Raw genomic sequence first — 6,000 nt, forward strand, 5'->3', positions numbered from 1 at the left:
CATATATATACTCAATATATATAAAGAGCCTCAAAAGAATCTGTATTGTAAAGATTGCAGATCCTCACAAGTGTCTGATGCTTCTCATAACAACAGAGAGTAAACTTCTGACACCATTCACAGACACAAACCACTGAGATCTTTAATTATGGCAAACAAATGTCACATTTATCAACTGCAACAGCATAACTGAACCAAAAACATCCACTTCAAATCATACTGTAATGCTTTACAGATCGATTTCATATGAACAAATTAAAAACAACATGCGAGGCAAGTTAATCAAACAATGAGCCTGAGGAAGACAAACTCACTGAAGCACATGACTGCATATTGCATCCCAAGCTACCACAGACTAACATCAGTTGAGGCTTACAGGTACAACTTTCTCATTTGCTTCACTGTCACCACACACCTTAACCATTATACAAACAGCCAACTAAACAGAACAAGATAACTCTGTTTACTTACAAGTACATACTGACACACATGCAGTCAAGACAGTAATTCCCAGAGGTGATAGTATTCAGACTGAGCATCCAAACTCTCAGCATGCTCTTCAAATTCCTACACACACACGCAGAGAGAGAGAGAGAGAGTCCAAAAACATGCCCCGGTACTCCAGCAAAGCACTAAAGGGGATCCAGTGAGAAGACATATGTCGGCAAAGCCTCTCACCAGGATAGGAGGCTCCCTAAACCTTTGAAAAGATTCAAATAAAGCCTGATCCGCCGAGCTATTCACAAACCATTAAAGAATAGTCCTGAAAGTGCTGGAATTCCTGCCTATACAACTCAACACATCAGAACAACCTTGACATGAAAACACAGCAGTCTGGAGAGACTTTGCCACTGAGCTATTTGACCGAAAAACAAACCTTGATATAATTGTATCCTCCTGTAATCACTGGTAAACAGAAAAGTGTGGTTTGATGAGCAGTCAAGTAGGATACTGCTTTGATTACCACACACAAATGCTTGTTGATAAAAACACAACTTGTGTTGAAATCACAATCATACAAGGCAAGTTGTATGTTTATGCTCAATTTGATAATTGACGATTGGGGTTCATTAAAGGGGTCATGTGATGCTTTTTTATAGATCATTATTTTGTGTATTTTTGTAACAGAATATATTGGCATGCTTTAATGTAAAAAAAATACACTTTCTTTTTCAATACTGTACATTATTGTAGGTTCTCTATGCCCCGTGTCTCTCAAACGCATAGTTTTCTACAAAGTCCCTTCTTCAGACAAATGCAGTCTGCTCTGATTGGGCAACTGACCCACTGCATTGTGATTGGCCGGATACCACAAGCACTCGTCAGAAATGTAACGCCCCTTTCCATGATCTCGAGTTTCATCTTTTAAAATAAACGCAAAGACAGTTAATAATGTCCTCAGTTTTACCATCAGCTGACTCACAGTGTGTGAACCTGTCTCTCTCTCTCACAAACACACACACACACACACACACACAACACACAAAACTCTGCATTTGAACATTCAATAGCAAATACTGAAACTAATAACAAAACATGTCATGACTGCTTCAACACTAAATGTGTTACTGAAACCACACCTTCTTTCTTTGCGTGAACATTTGGGCGGCATGCAAATATGCAAATATTTCCACATAGTGATGTAGACATGTGGGGGCGTGTTTGAACGAGCCGTTTTAGGGGGCGTGGCAGAGTCTTAACTTTGATAAAGAATATCTCTTTGGATTTGAGATTTCAGTCTTTGCAACTTTACAGATCTTCTTTCATGCACCAAGAGCTTGTAACACTCCAAAGAGAAAGGAAAAATGGAAATCACTTACCGTATGACCCCTTTAATGATTTATTTTAGTGCTTTGTGTCATTTAGTGGTCTGCTCGACCTGCCTATTGTACTCAATGCCTTCCACCACCATATGGCACGCAGAAAGTACAAACAAAGCTTTAATAACAGAGTGAAGGACACATTGACTTTACATTATGTCTCTGTACAGCTGAACATACATAAAGCAACAACATATGATTCCAGACTGAGACATATACACACAAAGCAAGCAAAATATGGACAGTGGACACAAAGTACTATACTTCTTGCATATAATGTGTACACCGCAATGTAAACATTATGAAGAAATGCACTTTACAAGTAGCAATGCTGACTTAGCTGTTTGAGTAACAAGGAGGGGAAACGATTGTCTGGTATTGCTTTTATACATCAGTTCTATAAACAAAATGTTTATATAGAGTAGACTAACATATGTTTTAGATACAGAATTGCCAGCTACTTTATCTTTGTATAACCGTTGAACCTTGTTCAAAATGTTGCAATGTTGCTTTGCGTAGTGGTGCTTAATTTTTGAATTATTCAGTGTTCTTTAACAAATCAGTCAAGTAAATGATTCATATGATTCAGTCATTGACGTTAATGTTTTTAAAATCCTTATATTTAACAAAGACACATTAATTTGATCAAAAGTGACAGTAATGAGTTTGATCAAAAGAAACTTGTTTTTAAAATGTAATGAACATTTTACAAAATCTCACTGACTCCAAAGTTTTGATCAGTGATGATAGATAGATAGATAGATAGATAGATAGATAGATAGATAGATAGATAGATAGATAGATAGATAGATAGATAGATAGATAGATAGATAGATAGATAGATAGATAGATAGATAGATAAATTGATAGCAGTGCTAACTGGGAATTAAACTACAGTACTCAAAGTTTAACCTCATTTTGATTTATTGATATTGCCTCCTACATAACTTCATTTAATAATGAACACATGCTCAAGATCATCAAATAATGAGCCATATGTTCCTAAATTAAGCCATGTCTCTCATTAAGTGGCCAGAAAGCCTATAATTTACCAAGACACTGCCAAAGATTTGTCAACTTCCACATGTCCATAGCATGACAAAACACAGCCCGCTGGGACAGCTGCCTTTTGACCTTTGTCTGGAGCAAACACCCATTAATTCATCATGATTCACGTTACCACAAACACAACTTTGTATCATTACACCGGAGGTTTTCAACATCATTCAAAAACTTAGACAACACTAACAATCCTTTAAAAATGCACCAGAGGAAGTAAAGACAATGCAAGCGGCCTAGAAAGACAACTAAAAAGCCCTGACACAGTAACATTCATTCACGCTAGATGCCACAATGTAAAAGCACCTGTATGTCAGCCCACAGATGACCTGTACCTGGGTCTTACAACCGCAGGGTTAGAGTTACATTAGGACACCTGCCACACATGAAACTGATTTTGTGAGATTAGTCATGTTGTGGTTTTTTGTGTTGGCTGATTTCGCATGTGAAAACTTTGAGGCTTTTGAAACAAGTCACAACTCATACACACATTCCCACTCTCTCTCTTTTCCATTTTCTCACTAATGTACAGTACATGAATAAGTTACAATTAAAGAGTTTTTTATTTTTAGTTTTAAAGTTTGCTCACCAAGATTGCATTTATTTGATCAAAACACACTAAAAACAGTAAGAATGTGAAATAGTGTTACATTTTAAAATAGCTGTTCTCTAATTTAATATATTTAAGAAATGTAATTTATTTGTGTGATCAAAGCTGAATTTTCAGCATCATTACTCCAGTCTTCAGTGACACATGATCCTTCAGAAATCATAATATCTAATATACTGATTTACCGCTCAAGAAACATGAATAAAAAGTTCAAAAGAACAGATTTTATCTTTTGTAGCATTATAAATGTCTTTACAATATTTGTAAGTTTAATTGTCATTTTGATTAATTTAATGCATCCTTGCTTAATAAAATTATTCATTTAAAACGTACTAACCACAAACTTTTGAACAGTAGCACTGTTTATGAAAGTCATTACAAGGCAGTGTATACATTTATATATGAAGGGTATGGTTCAATAATGCGATAAACGCCATTTAGAAAAAAATATATATTGAGTTTCCGCCAAAATCAGTATTGTATTTTGCCATAATTGAAAAGTTATTAGGTCATGTTTTCTCCCTTTTTTCCAAACCGACAGTAATGACAGTGCTTTGAATACTCTGCATCTTAGTTTTCCTCATCTACTTTTTACTTTGTGATGAACAAACAAGGGCTGCATGATAAATCGCATGTGATTGTCATCTGCATCTCGTCAGTAAAGCCGTTGTCCTGACATTTTATCCTACCCGTCAGATTTTCCTACCCGGGTTTACTGCACATGTGCACAACAATATCGCGTCCTTTTTCTCATGCTAAACAACGATATTTAATGTATCTGCATTACTGTAAGGGTAGGTTTAGGGTTGGGGTAGGTGTAAACTTTAATAAAAATGCAATCTAATTTGTAGAAAAGAATATTTATTGTTGGTTTCGACATTTAATACACAGAGCCATAGTGCCGTAATTAATTTATAGAATTAACAAGATGACCCGCTGAACCCGCTGAACCCACCTCTCGCTGGTGGAACTTTGTATTGTGTAACGTAGTCCAGTGAAGGCATGTTCAGGGCGGGTTTTATAGGAGTGCCGCGAGGATACTGGCATGACGCGGCATGATTTCGGCCCCCCCCCCATGCTCGAGGTCCGAGGCTATTAGCTCTGTCCGGCTCGCTGTTAGCCCCAGCTTGCACAGAAGACTGTACAGTCGCGAGATGGACGTATGCGCATCTTGTCATTTCACAATTGCATATGGCATTAGAGTTTACATATGGTCCTGTTGTGTCTAATATGAATAGACGCAAGCAATTCACAGCTATTGCCAGATAATCAGTTTACCTCTACCATACTTTTAACAGACTTGGATCGTTTGTGATTCTGGCTGTCATCCTTTCATTGTCTTGAGTCTTCACTTTGACAACTGTAAGCTATATTGTTAGTAGCCTGGATAGCCCACAGTCATTATGCTACAACATATATATATGTGTGTGTTTTGATGGAAAACTCATATATGTATATTAGATAAGCATACTTTTCCATCAAAACATTTTACCCAAAAATTATAAGATTTAAATACAACAACAACAAAAAAAACTTACAAATATATTATATATGGTTACAATATAGAATGTTATACAATTTTCCAGTTATTATATGCCTTACATATTCAAAAACTTTTAGTCTACTGTATGCACACAAATGCAAACAAATCAAACTTAAATATCAAACCTTACAGATACTGTCATCAAATGTCAAAGCAGGTCAGTCACAATCATGCAGCTCATAATTTAACAGCATTTCTTCTGAGACAGAACAGTGTTGAAACGCACACATGTATGTGCATGAAACATGTGATTTGCATGTTGAAACATGCTAATGATTTTCATGTCAGCTTCCAAGCATTTTTTGTTTCTTTATAGTTTTTTCATTCTTTCCCCATTAGAATAATTTACATGTGCTTGTTTGCTACCAAAATTCCAAAGTTACACTGTCATACCATCATTTTTATAGCATGCTCATCATGAAGCTTTTTACATTTACTTTTCATCATTTACACCAAAAGAGACAATTTCTGTATAGCAAGCAGTATAATACAGAAAAATAACAGTTCCACAAAATGCATAAGATGCAAAACAGACAGATCCAAGATTACCTTTGGATATCCTCGTTCTCTCACTATCGTCCCTCTGACCTGCACCAATACAGCCAGACCAAACAAGCTCGCTGGAGCACAAACACTCATGTGCATTATAACAAACTTCTGACAGCTCACGGAAAGCTAGAACCAGTAATACCAGAAGAAGGGAGGTGACTCCAGGGCTAAACAAACACAGAGACACGGCAAGTCAAAGGGAAGCGTGTGGCTACCTATCCTGTTTCTAGAAAACCCATTTCAAAAGAATACCATTGAATCATGATAAGCTATAGTGGATTACATAATAGGGAAGCATCTGGACTACAAGTCCATTTAATTCAGTCTGACATGACCAATGTGATCTTATACAAAGACATTAATGTCTTTCTTCATCTTATAATGGAGTTAATGTTTTAAATGTCGGGATAGGAGACCAA

General features: G+C 36.4%; 1 protein-coding gene across 3 annotated transcripts in view; it reads right to left on the bottom strand.

Moving 5' to 3' along the window:
- The window catches only part of chl1a (cell adhesion molecule L1-like a), a 40,872-nt gene extending 35,189 nt beyond the window's left edge, over positions 1-5,683 (bottom strand). For all 3 annotated transcript variants that reach the window (XM_026250295.1, XM_026250294.1, XM_026250296.1), the window contains exon 1: positions 5,582-5,683. The gene's annotated coding sequence lies outside the window, so the exon portion shown is untranslated. The remainder of the gene's footprint in view (positions 1-5,581) is intronic.
- Between the last annotated feature and the right edge of the window lie 317 nt (positions 5,684-6,000).

The sequence above is a fragment of the Carassius auratus genome, unplaced genomic scaffold, assembly GCF_003368295.1.
Source record: "Carassius auratus strain Wakin unplaced genomic scaffold, ASM336829v1 scaf_tig00023929, whole genome shotgun sequence".
Classification (NCBI taxonomy): Eukaryota; Metazoa; Chordata; class Actinopteri; order Cypriniformes; family Cyprinidae; genus Carassius; species Carassius auratus.